Below are 10,194 nucleotides of genomic sequence, written 5' to 3' on the forward strand. Positions count from 1 at the left end.
TTAAACAAACATATTAAAACATCGCTACCTTCAAGGCTACCAATTTTCAATTCCGTAATCTCTTCAACTTCTATCTTCTCGTCATACCACTTGGGTACTAGTATGCTCTCATTATCTCTCTCATCGTCTCGCTAGCACTTTCAGACATTGTAATCTCTTCAATAGCTAGAGAAAAAAAACACTCTTAAATTTGTATGAGACTAGACACTGCTAACAAAGTAAAATAAAAGCTTGTTAGTAAGACCTTCTTAGTATGGAGCGTGTTGAAGTTGTTTCAAGATTTAATAGTGATGGTTTTTTTACATGGCAAAGCAAGACCATGTACTTGCTTATGCGTAAGGGGCTTTGGCACCTTATTGAGGATGAAGAAGTGGTGGAGGTTGAGCCACTTCAAAACAACAAAGCATTGGGCCTCATCGCTCAAAATCTTGATGATGATGTGATTAGTCACATTGCATGGTAGGAACTCAACAAGATTTTTGGCACCGACTCAAAGAGCTCAAAGATCAACCTTCTCATGCAGTTTTACAAGCTTGACAAGAAGGAGAACAAGACCATGGCACAACACATCAGTAAATTCAAAGGTATCAAACAACAACTTAGTGCATTAAAAAAAGTCATTGAGGAAGATGAATCTATTGTTGTATCAAACACATCAGTAAATTCAAAGGTATCAAACAACAACTTAGTGCATTAAAGAAAGTCATCAAGGAAGATGAATCTATTGTTGTATTGCTAAAAAGTGTTGACAAAGAATCTTATGAATCAATTGTTGCTACACTTAAAAATGTGCCCAACACTAAACTTCAAGATGTAGAATCATCTCTACTTGAACAAGAAACCAAATTCAAAGATAAAGAATCATTCAAATCACATTCAAGTGAGCAAGCACTATATACAAAGGGTGGAATATTTCAAAGGACAAATCAATCAACATCTCAACTTCCAAGATGCTATCAAGTGGAAAACTTTGTCATACCAAGAATGAATGTCACGATAAAGATAAACCAAAGCTTGTTTGTGACTATTGTGGAAAAATTGGTCACCTAGAAGAAGATTACTATCAAAAAAAGAAGCAGCCAAACTACATCGAGGCCAAAGCTGTCCCCTAGCTGAAGATGTGCTCTTCTAGAGAAAGAACCATTATACTTTTCACCCCTTTTGTCTCTACAAAAAGTGTGATGTAATCAGCCTTTGAGGCCTTATGATGTAATCAGCCTTTGAGGCCTTATGATGCACTCAAGCTGAAATTCATAGCCAAAGTAGCTATAATGCCAAAGTAGCATAAAGACCAAAGTAGCCTAGCACAATGAGAGAGAGAGGAAGAGTGAAAGCCTAAAAATTGTATCCCATCTAGCATCAAGGGGGGGTGTTGAAATAAGTGATGCTAGAGTGCCAAGTCACCTAGCCAATTTATCCCACATGAGCTATCATAGCTTTGTTATACTTTCCTCATATAAAAGAAGGACACTTCAAGCATTGGAATATAAGCACAACATCTCAAGTCTTTCTATGAGTACAAGTTTCTATCTTGTAACCTAACTGAACTTGAGTCTAAACTTAATTAGCACACACTCATCACCATGAGTATTGTTCATTTTCATCCACCTTAGATTAGTGTTGTCATTAGTGTAGGATTAGATCAGAATTAGGATCTAATTAGATAGTTGATTCTCATTAGAGAGCTTGATCCATGAATTTTATCAAGGCATATATGAACGATACAAGTTAGATATTCTTTTTATAGCATATATTTTATCAAGGCATATATGAACGATACAAGTTAGATATTCTTTTTATAGCACCTATGCAAGACATCACTTGAATATCTCTATGACCTACATGAAAATCATCTCCTTGACTTGGCATGATTAGTAGGTACCTCACTCCTTGTAGGAACCAAGTATTGCCTTGAATATCTCTATGACCTACATGAAAATCATCTCCTTGACTTGGCATGATTAGTAGCTACCTCACTCCTTGTAGGAACCAAGTATTGCCTTGAGGTTGATCGAGCTTCTATGATGACCAATCTCAAATGAACATGTGGACTTGTTTGTAGCATTTCTCTCATTATACGAAGTGCACGTGCGTACGAATTATGTTCAGACATCATTGTTTTGCAACCTTTGAAGCATGATATGATTTAAAGAAGGCACTCCATGAAGTCTATTATCCAATTCATGATCCGTATCATACACATATAATTGGGCAAATTGAGCAGCTGCATCTCATGTTTCATCAGGTATTACAGAACCAACACGATGATAGGTAGTACCATGGATTTGAATATTAAATACTTCTCCCTCCCTAGTGAACTAATTATCCAAGTGAGCACCCAATGAAACAAATACGAAGTATAAGAGTATATATAGTTTTTATATTCCTTACCAACAAGTAATAACTCAACCAATGTAGAAGGAGGATTTCCCAAAGGTAGTAAAGAGATATTCCCACTTGCACAACAATGTTTGCCCACATATTATCCAAGCTTCCTTGATGCCTCACATTTCCAAATTAGTACACCACAAAAAATGGTACTTATAATCAAGGGCTCCTATAATGAGTGAAGAGTACATTCTCCATAATATAACCAATGTAGAAGGAGGATTTCCCAAAGGCAGTAAAGAGATATTCCCACTTGCACAACAGTGTTTGCCCACATATTATCCAAGCTTCCTTGATGCCTCACATTTCCAAATTAGTACACCACAAAAAATGGTACTTATAATCAAGGGCTCCTATAATGAGTGAAGAGTACATTCTCCATAACATACTACCATAGTTGTTGGGTGCTTTTAACATTCTGAGGAAATGAAAATACATGCCTTATAGAGTGACATTGGTATTTAATACCTTTCACATTGCCAACAACACATCAAATAGGTTGAAGATTATCCAATAGAACCAATCTCATCTATAGGTAGCTTATTTAAATAAAGCAAAACAGGGCCTTGTGCCATATCTCTATGTGCCTGAACATTCTGATGTTCATTGATAGGTTCTTGAAGTAACGTAGCATTAGGAGTAGCATTAGGAGTTACTCTATTACTCAAATCTAAGTGGATTCTACCATATAATTCTTTATGCTCCTCCTCATCTTCAACCCTTCCAAATGTTTCGATTTCATTCTCTTTAAAGTACTTAGCTAAATTAGCAACAATTTATTTTCGAATGCAAGCCCTTGTTCGTGACAATTACAGCAAGACACGAATGTTGTATCCAAAATTCGAAGCCGACGAACTTGGCTCGAACTTAGGTCACTATGCAGATCCTAACCATCTTCAACTTCCTTTAAAAAAACAAAATAAAAAATACTAAGGAGAGCGAGAGAAAAAGAAAGAAAGAGAGATGTAAATAATAGAAAATTCATAAATATCATGACAATGAGCCAGATCTGGAAAGTTGTAACATAAAATTTTCCCCTTGAGCAAAAGCATCATTACTATCACAAAAATCTCTAGGCAACTATCCTAGTTTCCAACATATGGTTCATCATTTTCATAATAGCTTTGAGTCAATTAACATATATCTTTAGACTTAATACCTCCAAGCCTAATGTACGTACTTGATCTTTTAGAGAATCGACTTGTTCTTTACATTCCTTATTACATCCACCTAGACGTTTAGCATTTTCAGCATGCACATTTTCCATGAAAGACATCATGTCTAGTTGATTAGCCTCCATGCGACCACTACTGTCAAGAACATGATGGAGATGAGAGTTAACTCATCTCTTAGCATATCTCCCCTTTGGTTGCCACTTCCATGGATCTTATCCCAAAGAGCAATTAAGTACTCCTTGCAAGCAACCTGATTTTTCTCATTGCACTCGCGTATGTCTGCAATAGTTTGTAGTCGTTTGGAGCTTGATTGTCCAGATGGAGTGTTTGACTGAGGAAGGTGTTTTGTAGCTCGAACATAGGCGGGTACACAAAGCTACTTTAGCATTGGAAGCATCATTCGCGCAGTCACTATGACATTGGAGCCATTGTTATCATTCTGGATCTCCATTTACTAAAATCCAAAATGAATATACAAACATCTCTTTATATCTTAGTCAACATATAACATAACCTTAATAACCCAACTATATACCAGCATTATATACATGTAGATATCTCGTTTTAATAGAAAAAGGACACAATGATAACTCTTAGCAATACATATAATTGCCTTTACTTGTTTAAGAACATTCCGCTCCTATTCTAAGGCTACTATAGTTTGTATATTCTCTAAGCCTACTATAGTTTGTATGTTCTCTAAGGCCCATATATTCTCAAAGACAGTGGTCTAATAAAGAAAACGTTTATAGCTTAGATAGCCAAGCATATCAATATTTATAAACTACATTTATGTGCACACACTAAAGTATTAGACATGGCAAAGATCGCAATTACATAAACATTTGCCATTAAAATCATCAATATTAAAACAGTAGTAAGATAGAAAGAGATATAGAAGGCATTTTAATCTGCAGTCTCTTCTCTCTCTCTCTCTCTCTCTCTCTCTCTCTCTCTCTCTCTCTCTCTCTCTCTCTCTCTCTCTCTCTCTCTCTTTGCTAACCAAGCATATCAACATTAAAAAAAACTCTTTATCTATGCATCACATATTAACTCTAAACACACAAATAGATAGAGACAAAAAAAGCACAACAATAAAACTAACCTCAAGTTGAAGAGAGAAGGGTATTCAAAATCACCAAATTTGATGGTATTGTCTTTGTGCTTGCCTCGACACAATCACACACACACACACCAAAACAATTAACACTTATGGTCTCTCTATTTTTCTCACCCTATCCTAGTTAATTTTCACACCAAATACACAGAAAAAGGCAAGAGTAACTATATGTATATTACATGTGTGGAGTATTTGTGGAGTGTGTGTGTGTGTGTGTGTGTGTGTGAGAGAGAGAGAGAGAGAGAGAGAGAGAGAGAGAGAGAGAGAGAGAGAGAGAAGAGAGAGAGAGAGAGAGAGAGAGAGAGAGAGAGAGAGAGAGAGAGAGAGAGAGTACGGAGAGAGAAGAGATCAATCAATAATCCTAAAGATTATCACATTATCTTTACCAATTTCCTTAACGAAATGCACTTCAATATTTCCCAAAAAATGGAATGCTTTTCCTTAGAGCTCCTGCATCTAGTACCCATAATGTAAAAGCCATCTAATAATCCCGATACCTCTTTGATTAAGAGGATCTTGAGATTGTCATCTAGCCTATAGAGGTCTCAGACTATATAAATATAGCATTGATTGGGATCATCCCATCCATCAAATCTCAAAACTTCCCATTTTGGGCTAGGTTGGTATCCAAAAACACCCAATTATCAAAGAAGGTCGTATTTGACAATTTATTATTGTCATAGGTCAACTTTAAAATATCTTATGCCATGTTTTGCATAAAAAATAATCAAACTATACATTAATAACAATCATGATCTTTTTATAGTTAGCCACATAGAGAGAGTAAAAGAAAAGAATGAGACAGACAAACATAATATTTTATTTTGAAAATACAAACTATTCAAATACCAAAAGCAACTTGCTAGTACCAATGGGCACAGAAGAAGACAACCATATTTATTTTCGAATAAAATTATGCTGTGGGATACATTTAATAACTTCATCAAATACTTGTCGTATTTGATCTCTATCTCACCAGGAACATTATAATCTATTTCGTAAAGATCAATCAAGCCTAGGCTTTCTATAATATTCATTAGTGTAATATTTTCATCTAATTTTTATAAATCTAAATGTATAATAATTTTAAAAGCATCGTTCCATCCAACATCATGACTGCCCATGGTCCAAACAAGTTTGGACCATGAAAATAGCAACGCTCAAATTCTTTAGCCAAAGGTTTAATGAGAATAATTAGGGTTAATGAGATTGAAATCAAGCTGATAAGGCTAAAACTAAGCTAGTTGAGAGCTAGACCTAGGCTCTGATACCATGATGAAATTCATGGATCAAGCTCCCTAATGACAATCAACTATGTAATTAGATCCTAATCCTACACTAATGATAACACTAATCTAAGGTGGATGAAAATGAACAATACTCATGGTGATGTGTGTGTGCTAATTAAGTTTAGACTCAAGTTCAGTTAGGTTATAAGATGGCAACTTGTACTCATAGAAAGACTTGAGATGTGTTGTGCTTATATTCCAATGCTTAAAGTGTCCTCCTTTTATATGAGGAAAGTACAACAAAGCCATGATAGCTCATGTAGGATAAATTGGCTAGGTGACTTGGCACTCTAGCATCACTCATTTCAACATGCCTCTATTATATGTTCTTATGTTTCCTCTAGGAGAGGAAGGTTGGCATATTGGAATTCCACTTCATGGTAGGAATAGACAAGGTTTAAATGAGGAGTCAAAGTCTGTAGCTTAATGGCAATATTATGCATATAGATTACAAATAAGGGAAGATACAAGTGCCTTTTGTGCGGTGGCCGACTTTGTAACAGTACATTATTGATGCATATAGTAGCATGGAAGAATCAAGATTAGTATGGATACATAATAACCAAAAAACATTGCATGCTGAAGTATACCAAGGGCTTGCAGATATGGTTAATACAAACGATGTGGTCAGTAGAGTCTTTGGCATTGTTGGGGGATGCAGGATAGTTCTACCATCTACATAAACTAGGGGGCCTTGATATATACACCAATTGTATTAGGATTCAATGGAAATTGTTTAGAAGATGGGTAAGCCTGACCTCTTTATTACCTTTACTTGCAATCCTAAGAGGGATGAAATAAGCAATGCTTTATTGCCAGGTCAGACTGCGCAAGATCGACCGGAGACTTGACGGCACACATCTTCTATGAGAAGCATAAGGATATAATGCACTTATTGGTAAAAAAAGAATTATTTGGAAGGGTGGTGGGATTTGTTTCTACTATTGAATTTCAAAAAAGAGGTTTGCCACATGCACATATATTATTGATATTGTAAAGTGGATGCAAACCGACTGAGATTGCTCACTATAATATGTTGATACGTGCTGAACTTCTCGATAAGGTGATGTTTCCTGAGTTGCACAACATAATTAGTCATTGTAATATTCATGGACCATGTGGGAAACTAAATATGTGCTCTCCTTGCATGGTTAATGGGATTTGCAAACATCGTTATCCTTGAAAGTTTTATGAGACTACTATTGTTGATGACAACAGGTATCTAACTTACGTGCGGCGAGACGATGGTGGTTTCATCCAAGTAAAGGATCATGGGCTGGATAGTCAATGGGTTGTTCCATGTAGTCATTTTCTCTCTTATAAGATACAAAGTGCATATTAACATAGAAGTATGTTCTACTATTATAGCAGTGAAGTATTTGTATAAGTATGTATATAAAGGACATGATAGAGCTACTATAGAGTTAGAGTTGCAAGATACATATGGGGTTATTGATGAGGTTAGTCAATATCGGAATGCACGATACGTGTCTACGTCTGAGGCATGCTGGTGCTTATACCAATATGATTTGCATGATGAAAAGCCTAATATACAAAGGTTGCATGTTTATCTTTCAATGCAAAATAATGTGATATTCAATGACCATGATGATTTGGGTGATGTAATTGGTTGTGACAAAAACCAAAGAACTACTCTCACATCGAATGGTTCAGAGCCAATGAGTTGCATGTAGATGCAAATAGCTTGCTATATGTTGGTTTCCTTTGCAAGTGGGTTTGAATTTCATCTCTTTGATCATGGACTAAAAGAAAAAGGGGGAATATGATTGGACGTATGTATAATGTTAGCTTGAGTACAATTATTCACACATGGACAATTGTATGTTTTTATGTCACATGTTAGATCATCTGATGCAGTGAAAGTGTGTGTAAAGGATACTGTGGAACATGAAAGCAACATAGAAGGTTCAAGTGAAGTCTACACAGCCAATGTTGTCTATAAAGAGGTATTGCAAATGGCATGCAGAAGAATGTAAATGTAATCCATGCCCAAAAGGTAGAGAGTGAGCTATTGATGATAAGGCAACCTACAAATGGTAGAGACTACATTCCTCGATATCTCTGTAGTATCAATCAAGTAAGAATTTGAAAGGATAATCCTTGTTGCAAAGATGTGGCATGTGTTATCTATGTTGTCTTTCTATGAGTGTGCATGTTTTCAAGTTGATTGATGTTTCTTTTAGAATGATAACTATTTTATTATGATGCGAGGACATGAAGTTTAATAGGAGTTGAATGGTAAAATTCCTTCAATTTATCTCGCAATGGCACTACCCTTACCGGTAATATTGAATTGATATATATATAAATCTACTTAAATTGTGTGGATTAAATGGTTGACATTGAGGTAAAGCCACCATACATATCCAAAATATAGACTATCCCATCTATTATTCAAGGGATGGTTCAAATTGTTGATATGGTTGTAGGGGCTCGGTGAGTTCATGTTTGTTTTTTTTAACATTTGGATAAGCAAATGTTTTGCTTTTGACTTCCTTTCATTTACACTGGCTTTATTTATTTCTCTTGCTTTACTTGAAATGCTGAACGTCCCACAGAGAGAGAGAGAGAGAGAGAGAGAGAGAGAGAGAGAGAGAGAGACTGAGAGAGAGACTGACCTCAAAATCTGAATTAGATATCACAAGTATATTTCTTAGCATGGATGTGGAAAGGAGATCATTTACATTTATTTATGGTGATACACAAAATATTGAAGGTGTCCTCCTTGACGTTCACTATAATATATTCATCATTGTTTACCATAATCTATTTCATTTTCATGGTTCAATTGTAGACCCGTTGTTTTGGGAAGAACAAGCAACAGCATCTCTAATAATCAAACTATTAGAGAGCACAGGTGTATTACGGTATAAAAACTAGCTTTTTATATAGCTTTCATGTTTTATGTCAATATTTTTTTTTTTTGCACAATAGAGAATATCTTTATTTTTTGGAACCTAGATTATTGCCAGGTTTGTATGGTCAAGACACTTACAACAATTGTTTTAGGCTCCTTGGAATTAACCAGTAGCTAAGATTGCAAAAAGATTGCGGATCAGCTTCATGTAAATGTAATGTTTGTAGACTATGGAAAGCCTAATAAGTTAGATTTTTGGTACATAGGCACTGGACATTATAGAATATTTCAAATGCTATTCGTCTCAAATGTTGATCCATCGAATGAGTTTTGTAAGGTTCTATCTTTTTTTTGCTTTTTCTCGGCATAAATTAAATCTTGCAATAGTTAACGTTATTTTCTTAAATATATATTTTTTATAGATGGAGGTGAGGAGTACATGCTTCCAAGGAGAGATAATCCAGTCACCCAAGGATTGTTTTAATGCTTGCTTAGGTGTATTAAGATTGTCAACACTATATTGGGTTGGAATGCTAGATGTATATTTATGCCAAGTTTGGTACTTTATTCAAAGAAATGTAAGTACTTTATATATGGCAAGCATGGTGTGTATATATATAGGTTGGCAAGTTGAGGACCATGAGGCCCAAAATGCGCTTTAAATATAAGGCTTACCTCTACTCTCGCCCCAGGAAGAGCCTTTTGTTTTTATGCATACAAGAATACTCTTGCCCATTAGGGATGGGTCATGCTAGTAGGTACGGGTATAGGTGTGTGAGTATGTAAATAAGTAAGTGTGTGTTCGTATAGATACATGTATGTTATGTTTGTACTTATGTATGTCTAGAGATAGATAGATATTGTTCATATGTATAGGTAGTCTATGTGAGTACCATGTACACATATATGTGCAAATATAGACTCTTTACCCACTTATATGTGAATTTACATAGGGATAAGTTAAATATGCATATACATGTATGTAAACTTGATTGCTTCTATGCATGGGTATACGGATGTGTTTGTATTGTTGTGTGTGTATTTACACACACACACACATATGAATCCGTATATATAATGTATATATGTTTGTGAACATATATATTTACAAAAACATAAATATGTTTATATGTATATAGGCATATATGTGTGTGTACGTAAATATATATGGATAGACATTGTAGATGTATGTGTATATGTATGTATGTTATATATGTTTATGTATGCATGTTTGTGTGTATGTATATGCATCTCTATATTATTTTATCTCTGCATGTATGAATACATAGAATTGCATGTATATGCATTTAAACATGTGTGTGTATATTTTGGCCATTCAATATC

This window comes from Cibotium barometz, chromosome 39, assembly GCF_041138505.1.
Source record: "Cibotium barometz isolate CiBa-2024 chromosome 39, ASM4113850v1, whole genome shotgun sequence".
Taxonomy (NCBI): domain Eukaryota; kingdom Viridiplantae; phylum Streptophyta; class Polypodiopsida; order Cyatheales; family Cibotiaceae; genus Cibotium; species Cibotium barometz.